Source organism: Erpetoichthys calabaricus, chromosome 11, assembly GCF_900747795.2.
Source record: "Erpetoichthys calabaricus chromosome 11, fErpCal1.3, whole genome shotgun sequence".
Lineage (NCBI taxonomy): Eukaryota > Metazoa > Chordata > Cladistia > Polypteriformes > Polypteridae > Erpetoichthys > Erpetoichthys calabaricus.
In genome coordinates, this window is record NC_041404.2 from 142,580,599 (window position 1) to 142,600,796 (window position 20,198).

At 37.9% G+C, this 20,198-nt stretch overlaps 1 protein-coding gene across 1 annotated transcript in view; it reads left to right on the forward strand.

The window, feature by feature from the left end:
• LOC114661064 (uncharacterized protein C16orf52 homolog B) overlaps positions 1 to 20,198 on the forward strand; it is an 84,109-nt gene that overhangs the window by 46,566 nt on the left and 17,345 nt on the right. The window lies entirely within an intron of this gene.

Consider the following 20,198-nt stretch of genomic DNA (forward strand, 5'->3'; position numbering starts at 1 on the left):
TGTTGTGGAGAAGATTTTCTGTGTATGCTGCAAGAGGTGTGACTTGTATTTAGTTTTAAAGCGAACATCTCGGAATATAATCTTGTTGGATTCAAACATTATGGCGTCTGTAATAATACTGCCTGCCATTCTAAAGTAGCATGCTTTGTGCATGTTTATGTACAGTGCCTGTCCTGAACAGAAGGGAGTTGTGCTGTCCTGGCATTGCGATGTCGGAAGACACATCTCTTTTCTGTATGCCGCCTCTTGTAGTACTGTCACTGTCAAAAATAATGATGGAGTGTCTGGCAACGTAGTCATATGAGAATGAGAGATGCAGAGTGGGCTCAGCATATTATGGCTCCCCACAGCCTGATATTAGATAAAGCATTCAGAACAGGGAGGGATGGATGGATGGATGGATGAAGAAGGTGCACCAAGATCACAGGAAAGCAATTAAATGTGCTTTTTAAAATCTTGTTAACTTGATTTCTTTCAGAGCAACACATCCCTTTGTATATCTTTATAGCAGTGCCAGTAGATCTTTATTTGTCCCCATAAAAATGGACTGAGTGAAGGATTAAGCTTTGGTTTAAGTTTAAATTATTTAACAAAATATTATTTTGCAATGATTTTTTTCTTTCAACTGAAGATTTTGGATGATCCTAAAGAAATCCAGAGGTGTAGAAAAATATTTCAAGTCATTTTTTCATACAGACAACAGACGGGCAGAATACAAGAAGTACATTTGCCTTGCAGCAGTCTCATTTAACATGAGCAAGTGCTTGCAGGTTGCAATTCAATCTTTGCACATCCTTACCCATTCTTAAAGGTCTAATTGGCGTTAAGAGGCTAGCAGACTGGACCTAGGTTGTGGTTGCCAGTGTTAATGGCTGGGGGCAGAACACATTAAATCATTTTAAAGGAGTCGACTGAAACATGCCTCCTCACATTTTTTTTTCTTTTCCATTAGTACTGATGTTTTCTTTACAGAAACCAATAAAGCTCAACAAGAACAATAATACTAAAAACAGCTTTTCCCTCAAAACAGGGAAAAAGCACAAGATGAACCTAATTAATATTAGTATTCTCAAAAAAAAAAAAAATTGTCCTTTGTGCCAGGAAGCAACTTGGTTTTTATTTTATATGGTTAGGTAATTTGATTTGGGGGGGGGGGCAAGGATCCACTTAAACGATGGTTGGTCAGAGTTTGATAGAAAAACATGATTGCCTGCGAGCTTCGGAGAGATCAGGATTATCTGGTAGGTTTATATGTAGGGGATGTGATGCAGGCTATTGAATTTCTCCGTCATGCCTCACTAAACTTGGACACCTAGTCTGACAAGCTATTGAAGGCGTGCTTGCTTTTGCAGCCAGTGTCCAGTCATTCTAGTCTTTCTGTATAATAGTGACAAGTGCTGCTGTGACTGTAGCTAGAACAGCAACATAAATTGTGCGTGTGTATATAAATATATGTATAATAGAGAGAGAGAGACTTAGTGATGCTCCAGCTGATTGGCTACCAATCTAAATTGGCTGATTTTTTTTCTCGCTACAGAAGACTTGAAAAATGTTTTCTTCATCAGCATCTACTTTTCTAAGCTTTACTGTAATTTAGTTGTTGTTGTCCTTTACCTGCGGTATTATAGTAGTTGAGATAGGTTTGTTTTTTTTTTTTGTTTGTTTTTTCCCCTGCTAACTTCATGTCAACAAGGAGTAGCACAGCAGAATTTACCATAAAGAAAGGGATAAACTGAGAAAAAGGAATTGTCATTCATCCTGTGCAATTAGACCAGGGGTCTCCAACATGTCGCTCGCGATCTACTGGTAGCTCGCCACCCCTTTCCAAGTTACAAAGGGTTAATGAATCCTACATAAATTTGAAAACTTGATTAGTCAAATTAGGGTGGGCAATCATATCACGATCCAAAATCTGAATTGCAATCTATCTTTTCAATGTGGCATACACTTAAGAGAATATCTGGACTCAAACTCATCAAGACCTAAGTAACACTTTATTTTAAATATCAAACAAAGTTGAATTCAATTGTTCTCTCGTTCGCTAGCTAAGCGGAGTTACGAACCCTCCCCCGAAGCTGGCGAGTGAGTGAGGAAGGCCCCTCCCCTCAGCCCGCTGTGTTTCTCTCAGATTTGGGCAAATAAATCGGTACTGGAAGTGATCTATGATACATAGCGAAATGAGAGAAGTCGCAAAATCAACCGGAATGTTCATGCAAATTCTAGAAAAAAAGCCCGATCTAAATCCATTAAGTAGTTCTCTCGTGAAAAGCGGGCAGACGTACAGACAGAGATGTTGGATTTTATATATTAGTAAACCTTCAAAATAATATGCAGTTAAAGTCTCGACAGCATTCTCAGCATTTCTGGCACTTAGTAGAGCCAGATAACTATAAGAATCTTCACCAAGCAGCTCTGCTTTGTTTGGCTCTCCATACCTCTGTGAGTCTGACATGAATGTCATCAAATCAAAGTTCAGAACAAGATGGATAGATGAACATTTAAATGACTCCATAGGAGTGAACCTGAGTGGCTCCACTCCACCATACCACCTCTCTTGTTGACTCATCTGACTAACTAAAAAACACATCACACATGCAACTGGACATATGAATAAAGTGACACAGTGACATGTGACAAAATGACAAATGAAGAAGTCATATCTGTGGATTTGGAATTGCATTGTTTTGTTTTGACAGCATTCATGTTTTAATTCGATAGTGTGAGATACACTAGAAAATGCATACAGACATACAAAATGCACTTGCAGGTGAACTAAATATTTTTTGTGATGTTTTAATGCAAAATGTGAGTTATGGATACCAACATTTTGTAAATGTTCAGGTGTTGAAATAAGCTATGAGAATAAACATTGAAAACATGAGTAGCTCTCAGCCATTTTCATTTTGTAAAAATAGCTCTCGGTGCTGGAAACCCCTGAATTAGACGAACATCAAGAAAACTTACTTGAGTTAATTCAAATCTTTTTATTTTGTACTTTTAATAAAATGGAGATGCTGCTTGTTTGAGTTTGGATGGTAAGCAAGCCTGTGTTAAGTACAGCAACTTACATTTTCAGTTAGAGAAAAGAAAATAAAGATAAAGAGGAATTTGCAGTTGTTGCTTAGTAAACAATAGGCTTGTTAGCTTGACAGCAGTATTTGCCTGTCTTACAACACTAATATGCTTAAGTTTACATCATTTTGATAAAGATTTTATGACCATTATTAAGTACTGCATAATTAAAATGGTAATCTATATTTATAATTACATCGCAAGAATTAGGAATGCCTGCCTGGTACACTGGGATAAAAAAAAAAACAAAAAGGAAAACATCTGTGTAAATATAGTAAATGTATATTTTAACAGCAAAAAAAAAAGCTTTAGGTCAATTATTAAAAATGATTAAAACCTACAAGTGCATATATATTTATGGTTGAGCAGTGGTTTGACTGCCAATATCAATTAACTGAATCATTGTGCGAGAATATGTTTTGTCTTAGACGAATGGTGAAAACTGCATATTTTTTCTTTAAGTTAAGGTGTGTTTCTGATAAGTGCATTACCGAAGAAATTAAACAATAGGACACATTGTAAATATAGTAAGCATTTTATTTTTAATGCCATTTTATGTATTTTGGATCAATATTTTCTATAAGCTACAAGTCCCTGGAGAGGAGGAGGTATGCTCAGGAGAGGAGAGAAATGAAGGTCAGTAGGACCAACACAGAATACATGTACAGTACAGAGTAATGGGGGAGTGTGGAAAACAGGTGATGAAGAACGGCAGGAGTGATTTGTGACAGAGTACCAGGGGTACCAGGAAGAGTGAAATGAAAGGTCTCAGGACGATAGTGGGAACAGCTGTTATATGGGAGGAGACAGAGCTGGAGGTGGCAGAGTTAAAGATGTTCTGATTTGCATTGGGTGTTGATGGGGATGGACAGGACTAGAAATTGAGTACATTAGAGGGTCAGCTCAGGTTGGATGGTTTGTAGATAAAGCCAGAGAGGCGAGATTGTGTTGGTTTGGACATGTGCAGAGGAAGCATGCTGGGTATATTGGGAGAAGGGTCCTATGGATGGAGCTGCCAGGCAAGAGGCGAAGAGAAAGGCCTAATTGGAGGATTATGAATCTGGTGAGAGAGAATATGCAGGTGGTGGGTGTGACAGAGCAAGACGCAGAGAACAGGAAAGTTAAGATAAAAAATGATCTACAGTGCTGACCCCTAACTGGAACAGCTGAAAAAAGATTTTTCTGTATGCTAAAAGCCTGCATTTTTATCCAAGTTGATTTATTTTATTATTTTATGGTCACTGAGCATGAAGCTATAGAATTTTAATTTTGTTAACAAAAAATGAACAGGTAACATCTGTGGTCTATTGTTTAATTATAAAAATACCAAAGTTAACACTTTGAGAAGCCTTATGTTCTATATCTGTGTCTACTCATTCTGGAGCTTGGTGTAAAAAAATTTTTATTTATTTATTTTTTTTAAATAAAGGAATCAAGGGAAAATAGTCTGAATTCGTCAATCCTGTAACATGAAAGCCGCAGTCTGTATTGGCCCTAAAAAACCTGAGTGGAGCATCCAGAGATAGCTATACACAATTTGTATATACAGTAAACCTACATAAACACAAGTGTGTATGTGTGCCTTTTTTGTGTTGCTTTCAAGTCAATGAAATACAAAGGCACCCACAGTCATGAAAACTACAAACTTCACCCTTTTTGAATTTTTTTTTTTTTTTTTTATTTGCAGAAGTACTGGTATAATCAAACAAACCCTATTTCCAAGCCCACTTGAACAAATTCAGGTTTATCAACGATCATAGAAAAGAGAAAGTGACAGGCTGCATGGACTAGGCCTGGTATTCCTAAACTTTGGACACAAATTTTTGATAGTTTTTCCATTCACATTATGGTCAGTTGTATGTATGTATGTGTGTGTGTGTGTGTGTATGTATGTATGTATGTATGTATGTATTTAACGTTTCTGATTTTCATTCAGGATGACATCCCTTGATACATCAAATTAATAATTACTGTAGAAAATATTTTTGCTTTTTTGGAGTGTCGGTATGTTTTGCTATAAAAGCAACACAAAATGAGTTTGCCTGAAAACAGAAATGTCATCTGTCTGTAGCATTGCAGGGTTTTAAATAGGATATCCTGAGTGGACAGCCATGATTTGTGCTCTGCTATACATAAGATAAGCTTGTATCTTTTCTTACAAAAGAGCGTTTTAGTAGAGAATCATTGATGTCCAGAAGGGTGTTAACATCCTCTTTTGTGCACTCTATTCCCTTGCCCAGCAAACTCCGTTCAGCTCTCTTTGTTAAAGCTGTTTATTCCATGTTGTTTTTTTTTTTTTTTTTTTGCTTGTTATGGAGGTTGAGCCTTAGATTTGAAGCTGGTAAAAATAATACTTGTATTCCCTGCTTCCACTAAATTATTTTAAGCACATCAGGTCACTTCCGAGTAAAGTAGTCTGGTTTCTAAATTTGTGGCTGTATGTTTGAACCTCCCATTTAAAAATTAGCAATCCTCTTGGGTACGTCTTTACATTTCATTTAATGCTTTGCTGAAACACTGAGATTTGCCTTTTTTAGTGTTTTGCTTAGTTTTGTTTCCCCTCTACTTGCATCTCATTGCACAATTTTAACGGAACATTTGAATAAAAAAATGCAATGTATTTTACACTACTACTGTATATAATGTAATGGTGTCAATATATTGTGTTTAGTTGTATTTTAACTTGCTATGTGTGTATGGATGTAACACAAAGAGAAATTCCTAGCAACTATGCTGCCTGGCAATAAAGTTCAATTTAAAAAGTATTTTCATAGACCTCATTTTATTAAAATAAGCTGGTTTGACAGGCCTAAAAAAATTCTATTGCTACTGTATGTTTTCCTGCAGTCCTTTTGTATTGTGTCCCCCACACCCCCTTTATTTGGTTACTAAACACTTTCTGATGAAAATGCTTTATTCAATCAAGACTGCTTATTAGATTTCCAGGATTGACCTCGTGTTTGTAGATGTGGTGTTGTGGTACCCAAACATTGCCATTTCGTTTGTGCCAGTACTTGGTGAACACTAGCCTGGATGTTATGGGGAAGGATATGTATGAAAAGAGAGCACAAATACTAAGGATAATTAATCATAGTCGCTTCATATAAAGCTATTTTTAGACAGAACTTTACTAGCCCTAGGGGGACATTTGGCTTTTTACAGAAGCTCTTTAAATAAATACCTACCTATTTATGTATTTAAGTGAGTAAATAAACAAATAAACACACACACACTTTGGTCTGAATACACACCAGAATGACTATAAAGCAAGAAAGTAAATAATACACACAAAAAAAAAAAAAAACCTTTGACTTGGCTATCACAGTCACAATGAGGCATTATACAGGCATATTGATGTTGGTATAACAGAGCCCCAGTCGTGTTTCTTGACCCACTTCTTCTGAATATTTGTTGGCTGTTTTAGCATTTGATTTTATAAAGACAAAATTAAACACCATAAAATGGGTTCTGGATGTTCTTAGTGTTTGATATCTTTAGATGATTTTATTGCAATCTCATTTTGAAGACTTTATCTATTGCTTTAAATTGAAATTCGCTGAAGAGGCTCAAGTTGAAACAGCGATGCTTAAGAGCTAGAAATCAAAATGAGTGGCTAAGCTGACGTGAAACTACTAGCAAGTAATTAAGGTTGAAATGGCCCACTTGGTTTTTGTCTTCTGCTCAGGGCAACAAAATGAAGGTGCCATGGTTTATTTTTAGTTTTGAGTAAACTGAAGGAAGGAACTATTCTGAAAGAAGTACATCAGAGGGACTCCCTGTGCAAGTTTTAAGCAATCTGTTTTTAAATATCCTACTAAATTGGATATTACAAACTTGAAGTATATGGTGTGGTATTTAAGAATCTAGTGTAGATCACTGTTAAATTTTGAAATAGATTTTACTAGATCATTCAATCTTATGATACATATAAGGGAAGAGCTGTAAGTTGTAACTAAACATTAAAGGATTTCATATTAAAGCATGAGGATTTTAGTTTGAAATGAAGTGAGAAATCAAAAGCTTTACGTGGGAGTTAGCATGGTCTCTTTCCCCCGTTTTTTTTCTTTCTACTTTAACATTCACCTTCATAAAAGACTCTAGAAACTCCTTCAGTTAATTGACTTTTTATGGTACTCTGTCACCATAAACACATGGCTGCCATTTTGCCAGGGTTACTTGACACCATCTTAAAAATAAGAGCCTGTATGCCTCTGCAGCCATCTGGCCACCCTTTTGCTCTTTACATAGATCTGTAGACCAGCTGTGGTGTTAGGAAAAGTATTTCAGCCACCCCTCTAATAAAGAACTTTATATGTGTAATTGCTATTTATAGTTATAAAAGGCTGAACCTCGCATTTCAAATTCCCTTCTTTCAGCTAATTAACTGTAGTTTGTTTTGTTCAAGATGTTCATTTTCTGTTTATTTCTTTACAACTTCCATAAGTTACTTTTAATTCCATGGGAGCTGCTGTTATGTAGGTAAATAGCTGTTAAAGTAAATACAATTGTTACCATACAAAACCTGCAAAATAAGATCCATAATGAGGTAAAAACAGCAGGAGAAAATGCAATCTTCGTTGTTAAGGTGCACAATATGTTGTGGATTTTTGCCAAGCCAAAATACTGTAAATTAGTATTAACTGCAAAACAGCCCATGCTTCAAGTCTGACTTTTAGATGTTCTTGATTGCTTCTGTTATGTCCTCCATTTTTCAAGAAAGATGAGTGGTGAAGAATTTTTTTACTTTTTTATTTAAATTAATCATATAATTTTAGTTTAGAAAATAACCATTCTTCTATGATGGACGCAAGACGTTTTTAGATAAGTGGAAAAATGCTGTTTTGACAGATGATCCATGTGATAGTCTGTTTCTGGAAAATCAGGCTTGATTGTTCTTGTATTAAATCTTGACCATTTGGATAAAGTCAGTGAGACCATATTGTGAGCAAAACCCTCAATCATTAACAGTGTAAAGCATAATCTACTGGGACAGTTTTGTTCAAGTTCGGTACACTTCTAGTATATTACAAAGCTAACAACTGACACAAATTTCGTTAGGAATGAGTGGTCAGTTTTTGAATTTCTTGTGTCCATTTGCATTTTGACACACAGACTTGCATCAGTTTGAAAGTGGTGAAATTGTGTTCCTCGAGGCCTAAATCATTTAATACTATTAATTTTAAAATTTAATTTTGACCACATCAGAAAGATCCCTTTATATATCAGCGTTTCTCAACCTTTAAGTATTTACAACCCGAGTTTTCATAAGTTTTAATCGCGCCCCCCTAACTTTTTGAAACCCTAATAAAATTTATTCCTATATCCGCTTTTATCACACATGACTTACAAAAGAGGTCAACATAATTGAGTAAGCATCAGTCTTGGGGAATGTTTGGTAACACGTGTTACGGAAAAGGGTACAATAACTGACCAATATAAGTGTAGAGCTCAGAATAATGGGCATTACAATTCCTAGATTACAAAACCAACTGCAGTGGTGCCTTGGTTTGTCAGCATAATTCGTTTCGGAAATGTGTTTCTAATCCAAAGCACTCGTATATCAAAGCGAATTTCCCCATAAGAACTAATGGACTCTCAGATGATTCATTCCGCAACCCAAAAATATTCATATAAAAATGATTAATGAAAAATATAAATATATTTAACAAATTAACCTGCACTTTACCTTTGAAAAGAATTGTTACACGCGCACACGTGGTCACAATACTTTAGTATACAGTATACGCTCGTACGGATGTTGACTGTACGAGTGAGGCACACCTACAGAGTCCGAGCATGGGAGACGATTACCCACAATCCCGCAGCAAGAGAGAGAGAGAGAGAGAAGAACCATCAGCTCAGTTGTGATCACATTGGTCGGCAGACAAAGGGTATACTGTCACACTTGGGTCACAAAGTTGCACAGGTTCACTCAGGGTTTTCAAGAAATAGAAACTTTATTCGAATAAAGGCGGAACAAACAAACAGTCTATTTCAGGAGCGATCCAGGCACACTGTCAAAACATGTCGCCACAGCTCAGCCTCTTGATTAAAAGAACACAAAATCTTCCTTCTCAAAGGGGTGCAGTGAGCTTGGGAGCCCCAGCCAGAGCAGAGGATGTCTGGGGGAAGAAAAACAAGGCAGTGAGACACTAGGACAGCAGTGGTATGGTCTTTTAAATGTTTGAAGCCCTGGAGATGCAGATCATGCGACATGGCAGCAAGCAGTAGGCTTGCAGCTGATCCTGCAAAGAGGAGATGAAAAGCTGTGTTTGTTTCCCATTGTGTAACTGTTTAAGAGGGGGTTTTGCAGGAGTGACCACATGTCCTTGGGGCCGCGTTCACTGTGTTCACAATACGTACTACTCGTATTGCAAGACTTCGCTCATTTATTAAGTTAAAATTTTTAATAAATTTTTGCTTGTCTTGCAAAAAACTGGCAGACCAAGTTACTCGCAGTCCAAGGTTTTACTGTACTGATATCAGATAGACAGAAATTTACCAAACACTTGATTTGATACCAAGAAGAGGTGGCATCACCAGAAGCCAGTCAACAGCAGATCTGAGTGGTTGAGAAGTAGCATAGGACCTCACAAGTGTCTCCATGTATATAGGTGCAGGTCCACTGACTACTCTGTGGGTAAGCATCAAGGATTTGAACTTAATGTGTGCTGCTAGGGGGAGCCAGCATAGTGATCTCAAGAATGGAGTGGCATGTGCCTACTTCAGCTCTTTGAACACCAAACATGCCACCCCTGTACAAATCATCTTCAGCAGCTTGTTGACATGTGCCATTGCTCTTCTCAGCCGAGAAGTGCAGAAGTCCAGACATGACAAGACTAAAGCCTGTACCAGGAGTTGTGTCAGATACAGTCTGATCTTTTGGATGTTGTGTAGAGTGAATCTGCAAGACTGAGAAAACCATAGAATGCTGGTAATCAGTCACAACACCAAGGTTGCATACTGACCCTTGTGGGTGTTAGTGGTAGTGAGCCAAGCTGAACACAGACAGGAGTGCTGAATAGACAGAGGAACTGGGATAACAAAAAAGGCAGGGAAAGTAAAAATGACCCAATACATATATCGGAAACGAAACAGAAAACAACACTTTCATGTTTTGATTGGGTGCTGTTCCTTTTGTCCATTTTGATGGTAGTTATATGTTCAAATCAGTTGACACCTGACAAGCTTGCTGAATAATAAAACAGCTGGCTGAGTTGGGGGAAAATTCTAGCATCTGGTTTATTTGGATGTCTGTGTTATTTAGTGATTCTTATTGCCAAACCCATGTGAAAAAATTGCACATGTGCAGTGCCATGAGCTAACTGGAGGAAATTGAAATTAGACAAACATTTAATAAACAAAGAAAAGCAGAAATACAGAATTGAATCAATGACAAAGCAGAATCCTCCACAAACATTTCCTCCCATCTTACCCTGTGCTCCTGTCTCCCTATCTTTGATCCATGTCTTGGTATTTCATATTTCAAATAGAAAAATCCAAAAGAATAAGAGATGAGTGACAAATGAAAAAGAGCTGCATCTCAAAGTAGGGACCCAATGTACCAAAAAAAAAAAAAAAAAAACATTCCAAAAAAAAAAACCACAGCAAAGGGAAAGGTTTATTAGTCAAGGCCTGTCACATCCGTATGACCAATATGTGCTTCTGTACATCTGGCTGACTTCCCAGACTCTCAAAGACCAGCAGCACGATCCCTATCAAACTCCTTGTTGTTAGTCTGATAACTGTGGTTTCAAAGTACTCTTGGTGTGCTGTACTGGCGGCAATAGCATTCAGTGGTTGCAATGGTCTGAACATGTCCATTTATTGCCTCTTTAATGTGACCCCAATTTTTGGCTTTCAGAAATTGTCATGGAATTACAAACCTAATATTTTGTATATCTTTATACTGTAATCTCCTCTGGTGGTTTTCTTTTATGTTGAACAGGTGCTTTTTTTGGGTCAGTATGTTTATTAGATATGAGGGGATTAGGATCTAAATATAGTATTTAAGTATAGATTGACATTTCAGTGAGTGTAGGATATCATTGTTGGATAATTTTTGCTGTGAATGTGATTACCACTTCAATACAAATTGTATGTTTTTGACTCGTTAAAGAATATTTACACTGTGTGAGTGTTATGGGTGCAATACGCCTTGATAATGCCTCACTGTGATTGCTCTTTTATCTTAGGCAAGTCAGAAATGTTCTTTTCGTAATTCTTATGTGTATTTGGAAGAGTTGATGGTGGTTGTTATTTGCTAAAATATTGCTTGAGTTTCTTTATAAATTAAAATTTTACCCTTGGGACAAAAAGTGCTGTGTGTCCTCTGTTCATCTGTTACTAGCCATCCCCCTGTGGCTCCACCCACGTAGTAGTGAAAGAGGATAGTGAGGAGGGCCCTAGCCGGCTCCCCACTCCTGACGTCACGCTTCCCCCTACCTTTGGCCCACAGCCTCTATCATTGATTATCGCGAATATATCGCTCATGCAACCAAACTATGATGCATAAATATACCGGAATATTCAAGCAAATTATAGGGGGGGAAAAAAAAAAAAACAGATATAAATCCGTTAAGTAGTCCTCTCATTCGCTAGCTAAGCGGAGGTAAGGTACATCCCCCTGAGGCTGATGCATGAGTGAGGAGGTCCTTGCCCCCCCACCTCCCCTCAGCCTACTGCATGTCTCTCGGATTTGCACAAATAAATCCATACCGCAAGTGAACTATGATACATAGCACAATGAGAGAAATCGCAAAATTAACCGGAATGTTCAAGCAAATTATAGAAAAAAAACGATCTAAATCCGTTAAGTAGTTCTCTCATGAAAAGCATACAGACAGCCAGACGTTGGATTTTATACACCTATATAAAGATATAGTGTCTTTCTTATTGATGATGATCATTTACATTTATATAGTGCTGTTCTCACTACTCTAACCATTTCAGTGACTGGGGAGCCACTTCAACCACCACTAATGTGTACCATCCACCTGGATGATGTAACAACAGCCATTTTTGCGACAGTACGTTCACCACACATCAGCTGTTTAGGTGGTGAGAGAGAGAGAGCACCAATTAGTGACAGGATGATTAAGAGGCCGGAATGACTAGGTTGTGGTGAACAATTTAGCCATAACTTCAGGATACACCCTGTTCTTTACAAAGGATGCCCAGGGATCTTTAATAAACACAGTGAGTAAGCACCTTGCCTTTACATCTCATCCTTAGGACCGCTCCATGTTTACAGTACCGCGCCCCGACACTCCACTACGGTATTGGGGGTCCACATTCAAACTACAAGGTAACAACCCCCTGCTGACCTTTCAAACACCTCTTCCATCAGCAACCCAAGCTTTCCTAGATGGTATCCCATTCAAGTACTGGCCGGCCTGAACATGCTTGGCTTCAGATTGATGATGTGTTGTGAAGTGCATGTGGTGACTGTTATATAATACTTTTTGTGTGTCTATCTTTCTTTATTTAATTCACATTCTAAATTTAATAACTCAGACCTTCCCATTTACACTCTATGGCCAAACATACCCTTACGATTAATTTCTGGTGTTTCAGCCATAGACATTAACAAGTGCATAAAATCAAGCATGTAACCATGCAGTCTCCTTTAACAAACATTGGCTGTTGAATGAGTCGTACTGAAGAGCTTCAGCGACTTTAAATATGGTACTGTTGCAGGATATCACCTTTGTTACAAGTCAGTGCATGAACTTTCCATTCAGGTAGATAATTCCCAGACAACTGTATGTACTATTATTGTGAAGTTGTAGCCTTAGAGGAACAAAAAAGTGGTAGACCACACAAACGTAGAGTGGGGCTGAAGGGCATACAAATTGACTGTCATCTGTTTCAGACTGCCTCTGGAAGCAACCTCCTCCCATGAAATCAGCTTCATTAAATGACTTTCATGGACGAGCAGCTGTACACAAGCCTAAGATCATTATGCACCATGCCAAGCATCAGCCAGAGTGTTGTAAAGCACTATGGCATTGGACTCTGGAGCAATGGAAATGTGTCCCCCAGAGTGGAGAATCAAACTTTACTCTCTGGCAGTCTGATGGTTGAATCTGGGTTTGGCAGATGCCAGGAGAAAGCCACCTTGGAATAGTGGAGGCTGTTATCAGGAGGGGTTAGAGCGGCAACTCTTTATTAATGCCTGGGGTTTTAAAATGGGATATCCAACAAGTTTATATAGTTGTGGTGGTCAGGTATCCACATACTTTTAGCCGTATAGTTTCTGTCATCTAGTGTCTTTCATTTCTCTCACTCTGTTGTATAGTGTCTTGCATGTCTATCTTTACCCAAATTACATACAAATTTTAAAAGCTCAAACACAACCCCCCTGTCATCCTTAAAGTATTAAAATCCTTACTTTCAGGGCTCATCCAGAATCTACTGCAGTGTTTTTGTACATCACAGACATGATAGGCACTAGGTTTACAATAAAGGATAATGGACTGGGTTCACGTAGTGACATGAACAGCTGCTGTCACTCTCTTTTGGTACACAAGATAAATGTTTTCCTTGCAAGGTGCATGTGCATGCTGGCCCCATCATGCTGCATAATGTTTTTGTCATTAAGATTCTTAATATTGGTTATTATCACATTGACATTTTGTACAAAGCAGTGTTGAAATGCCTTAAAATGGAAATGCAATGGTAGATTTTAAGATCTTAGTGGTCGTCTAGTGGCTGTGTATTTGGACTGCAAAGTCCATAGTCCCTAAGAAAGTCCTAAATAAGCCTTAAACTTATAATGTCTTATCTAAAGTGTTAACTTCTATAGATGCTAAAGACTTTTTTTTTTTTTTTAATGGATTACCTTATCACCTATTCCATATTGTTCTTATTGCTGTACATAGCAATAAAGGATTCAGGGAATTCTTACCTTTGCTTGTACAGAGAGTAATACAGCAATGCACTGGACAGGCTTTGATTTATTTCCTTAAGTATTTCTGCTGGAAGTAAAGCAAATATTTTACAAAGTAGCAGAAATGTAGAAGTCATTTCCACACCCAGTGTCACTTAAGGAGGAGTGCAGTGTTGTACATTTCCAAGGAGATCTTTTTTTCCTCTTCCTTTCTTTCAATACATTTCCTTTTAATAATAATAATACTTTCACACAGAGACCCACCAGAAGATGTTAAACTTCACTAAGTAACACAATATAACAAAATAATTTATAAGGGTATTTAAGTTTGTGCTTCCTTTTAATGAACAATAATGCACTAAGTAAACACTTGCCTTACTGCTAAGGCTCTTAACACCTGCGTGACTTATTTTTTGTTAACTCTCCACTCTTAACAAGATGCTTAGCAGTACACCCCCAGCCACTCAAAGGGAACAAGATGGCGTGTCTGGATGCAGTAAAGTCTGGATTCTTTTTTAACTTCTGAGCAGCAGGGGTCTAGACAGTGTGGAGAAGTGTGTGTAAAATAAAGAAATTAGCCCCTGAGCCCTAATCTCTTCAGAGTTGTTTTTTCCTCTTTTTTTTCCCCCTCTCTCTCTAATGAGCTTTTTAAATCCTTTTTGGCTGTTTTATAGTTTTCTCTGTCAGTACTGCTAATTAACAGTATAACAGTCACTAGGTTGTGGTAGTACTTGCCCACAACCTAAAGTTAGTTGTAGAAAATACATTGCCTCTGCACATCACCAAGAGTTAAGAAATTGATACTGCAAGGATTTGTGTTTAGGCCTGCTCACTGTTGGGAGATTGACTGAATGAGCTTCCTGAGGCCGCAGGCCAAAAGAAAAAAAGGTGAAAATATTAGTTAATAAATACTCATATTGAAGCATTCGTCATTCTGTAGCTGAAATGTATCTATATATATATATATATATATATATATATATATATATACAGTGCTCAGCATAAATGAGTACACCCCACTACATTTGTCAGAAAACCTTTAGTTTCCTTTCAGTATCAACATTGTCTATGAGATACTGTACTACAAAATACTCCCACAAATGTGGGCCATTGATTGCAAACAAGATTTGTTAATTTGCTCACACAAAAAAGTGATTATCCTAACAAATTCATTCAAGCCCATGTAGCAAAAATGAGTACACCCCAATTATAGTCTTAGGAGAAAAGCCACACTTAAAAGTCCAATTAACAGGCATTCAACCACAGGTGAGTCTAATGATTCATTTAAGAGGTGTCCAGCAGACAGGTGACTATAAAAGGGGATTACTTAACAAAGAAAAGCCCTTCCCATTACATGCTGTCAGCAATGGCTCCACATGGAAGAGAAATGTCAAAAAATCTGAGAAAGGAAATCATTACTTTACACAAAAAAGGTGAGGGCTACAAGAAGATCAGCAAAGCTTTACATATCAGTCAAAATACTGTAGCAAAAGTGATCCAAAAATTTAAGAAAGATGGAAGTGCAACCATCTTACAGAGACGTCCAGGCTGTCCACGGAAGTTAACATCTCTACAGGAGCGTCTTCTGATGAGAAGGGTTGAAGAAAATCGCCATGCAAGTTCACTGCAGTTAGCTAAAGCAGTAGAAAGCCAAACTGGAGTGACCGTTTCTCGTGACACAATACGGCGCACACTGCAGAGGAATGGCATGCATGGGTATCGTCCATGAAGGAAGCCTCTCCTAAAGCCCATGCACAAAAAAGCACACCTAGAATTTGCTAAGGCCCATGCTGAAAAAGATGAAGACCACTGGGATTCTATACTCTGGAGTGATGAGACAAAGATCACTGTTTTTGGAACTAATGGTTTCAAAACTGTATGGCGTCGTAAAGGTGAGAATTTCAAAGAAAAATGCATGGTGCCTACAGTGAAACATGGTGGTGGCAGTGTCCTTATGTGGGGCTGCATGAGTGCTGCTGGTGTTGGGGAGCTGCATTTCATTGATGGTATCATGAACTCAACAATGTACTGCTCTATACTGAAGGAGAAGATGCTGCCATCACTCCGTGCACTTGGTCGTCGTGCACTTTTCCAACACGACAGTGATCCAAAACACACATCTAAAGCTACTGTTGCATTTCTGAAGAAGAACAGGGTGAAGGTGATTGAATGGCCAAGTATGTCTCCTGATCTGAACCCAATCGAACACCTGTGGGGAATTCTGAAGCGACAAATTGAGCATCACTCTCCATCCAGCATCCAGGCTCTAAAAGAGGTTATTCTTGAAGAATGGAAAAAGATAGATGTTGCAATATGTCGCCAACTTGTTCATTCCATGCCTAGAAGACTTGGTGCTGTCCTTAAGAATCACGGTGGTCATACAAAATACTAGATGTAGTAGTTTTTGTTGCAGGGTGTATTCATTTTTGCTTCAACCAATTTGAGCGAAACTGAAGATTTTGTGATCTAAGTTATATTATTAACCTTAATTTCATATTATGGAGTTTAACAAGTGTTCAATAAAACTCAGCCTTGTGAAAATTTTGGACATTGTTCTTTTGTTCATTGAGCTACTGATTAAATTCGTACTTTTTAAAGGGGGTGTACTCATTTATGCTGAGCACTGTATATATAGATATATAGATATATATATATATAGATATAGAGATATAGAGATATAGATATCTCATATATAGATATATATATCTATATATGAGATATAGATATCTCATATATAGATATAGATATCTCATATATAGATATAGATATCTCATATATAGATATAGATATCTCATATATAGATAGATATATATATATAGATATATAGATATATATATAGATATATATATAGATATATAGATAGATATATATAGATATAGATATATATATATAGATATATAGATATATATATAGATATATATATATATATATAGAGATATATATATATATAGAGATATATATATATAGATATATAGAGATAGAGATATAGAGATATATATACACTAAGTCCATGGCAAGCAAGACGCACACAAGACAGCCATGCCCGCCAACTCACAGAGCCCCGCCCACCAACAATTCCCTAAACAGCCGACCATGGCACGAGAGCGAAAGCATTTGCCAAGAATGTGTTCATTAATCAAGAACGAATCCGGAGGTTCGAAGATCATCACATACCGTCGTCGTTCCGACCATACAAGATGCCGACTGGCGATCCGGCGGTGTTATTCCCATGACCCGCCTGGCAGCCAACCGGGTAAGCAAAGTCTTTGGGTTCCGGGTGGGGAGTATGGTTGCAAAGCTGAAACTAAAAGGAATTGATGGAAGGTCACCACCATGTGTGGAGCCTGTGGCTTAATTTGACTCAACACGGGAAACCTCACCCAGTCCGAACGTGGCTCACAGGTGCATGTGAACTGTAGCATATAGTTGCAAAGCTGAAACTGAAAGGAATTGACGGAAGGGCACCACCAGGTGTGGAGCCTTTGGCTTAATTGGACTCAACATGGGAAACCTCATCCAGCCCGAACGTGGCTCACAGGTGCATGCGACTGAGGCGGTGTGTGGAAAATGAACAGTCAATGTGACTCACAAGTGCATGTGGACTGTACACAGACGAAAGCAATTCAGGTGAGGAGTTGAGGGCGGACACATGAGCAGGCAGTGCATACTGAACGATGACTAAGAGATGACTTAAGAAATTGGCAGACTAGAATGGCGGGGGTGGAATGGGAGTCAGACGATCGAACTTGCCTATCTAGAGGATGTAAATGTCCTAACACGGGTTCCGTAGGTGAACCTGCGGAAGGATCGTTACCGGTTGTGCCGACCCGTCGTTGAACGGTTAGGACCCGAAACCTCTCGGGCCCGCTTCCCCACCCTCTCTCCAGAGTTCCATCTTTGCATTCACTTACAGTCGTATCCTCAAACCCACCCTATTTGGACAACTTTGTCTTTCAGGAAGTGAAATAATTATGCAGCGTATGCTACGCCGCGGGTTGGCTAGTACTTTATAAAACAGTACAGAAAGGAAACCATATTTCTCTCTTTATACTCTGCTGTAGTGCACAAACAGGCTGTGCTGCATATGGTTAAGCGCTCAACTTTGAACTTTAAGCCCTGAGGTTGTGGGTTCAAATCTGAGCAAGTCACTTCACTTGTTTTTGCCCCAATTGGAAAAACTAAAAAAATGTAACCAGTTGTATTTCTCAAGTGTTAAGTCGCCTTTGATGGAGGCATCAGAGCACTGCATTACATTTAGTTTAACTGTTTTTCACCCAGACGTTCCCTTGATGGCTTTTTCACACATGCTACTATGCAGGCCTGTATGCATTTGTTCTTGGCTAGTATTTTACTGTTGAGGTGGTATATGTGTGTTGTGCCTTTTTTAAACATATGAGCATGGTTGGTATGCATGTTTGTATTATTAGCGCTCAAATATTTAAACAAAGATAGTACATAGAAGCACAAAAAGCTTAAAGCGCAAGCTTGGTATCTTTGAAGCCACATTGAAGCCCTCAAAATCCTTTATATTAAAAAAAATGTCTCGTTGTGGCTAACAACTGTGGGAAATGGGACATCAAACATGAAACAAAAGCTTTAAAACATTTTTTAAGCATTTCATTGAATTTATTGAAATCAAACAACATTCCACACAAGCAAGTCAAATTTTGCAAAACTAGGTTAAAAACCTTAAAATTTGACAGACTCATTCACTTTGAGGTGACAGATTCTGGTTTCATACAACATGCCTTCCCCATTTCAGAGGTATGTTTCTAACAACAAACCCAAGCTGGAAGTAATTAATTTTTATCACAGATGCTTGGCACTATCTTTACTGTTTACAGCAACTGGGCTAGGTAGAATCTTCGTGTAAACACCCTCTGTAAAGGGAAAATCCAGTAGGAAGCACTATGGGGTAAATAATCAGGAGTAGTTTGGAAATAAAAACATGCCTGTAGCTAGTTAACACAACATTGCCTTTCATGTATAATAGTTTTTGAATGCCTGGTATGTCAAAGCAAAATGGGGGAAAAAATAGCTTCCATTGACCACCCTTTCAAGAGCCCTTGTAGTTTAATGTCTCCAGAACTCCATAGCTCATAATGGTTGGAAAACACGATGGGTACATAACAATATTAGAACATTAGGGAAATTTTGATTAGAACAAGCCATTCAGCCCAACAAAGCTCAAAAATTCTGTTTGCCTAATATTTCTAAAATAACACCAAGTCGAGATTTGAAGATACCTAAAGACCTACTACTGTCTACCACACTGCTTTGCAACTTATTTGATGTGTCTGTAGTTCTGTGTCAAGAAATACTTTAGCATATTTGTGTGAAATTTACTGATGAGTGTGTTTCCTGTGTTAACTAATTTTAAAGAACAGCTCGGGTCTACTGTAGTAATTACTTTTAATAATTTTAAATGCTTCAGTCATGTCACCACTTAATCTCTGTTTACTTAACTTGAATAGGTTAAACTCCTTCAATCACTTATCCTATCTCATCCAGTACCTCTCAGTCCTCTAATTAGTCTAGTTGCTCTTCTGTGGACTTTTTCTTGTAGCCAGTATGTCTCTTTTGTAGCCCGGTGACTCAAACTGTGCACAGTACTCCAGGTGAGGCTTCCCTAATGCATTATATAACTTAATCGTAACCCCCCTTGACTTGTACTCCACACATTAGGGTGCTAGATACAGTAAACTTACATCCTATTATCCACCTTAATCGCTTCTTTCCAGTCTTGATGTAGATAGTGATGAGCCCAATTTGACTCTCGGGTCCTTCTCATCAGGAATACTTTCAAGTTTCAGACCACCCATTGTGTATTTATATATAACATTTTGACTTCTTACCTATAATACTTGCATTAAATTTCATATTCCATAAATCTGCCCAAGTAACAAATTGCAGCCACCTATGACAAAGCTGTCTCATCCAGGATTAAGTTTACTTTTTTTTTTTCTCGTGGAGGTAGTATACCCCAATTCAGTGACGAGGAAAGCATTCTTTCTTAATAGGCATTATTTTACATTTTCTGTACGGACCTACTAAATGCCTTTTTTCAGAGTTACTTATTTCAGGCTGTAGAATTTTCAGTTTTGGTTCAGATCAACGTGAAATTTTAGAAATACTTCATAAAAACATTACCAACTGTTAATAATAACCATTTATCTGCCCAGATTATAAAAACTTACCAAGTCTTATACTCTGTGTTAAGCATGTTCAGTTGGAA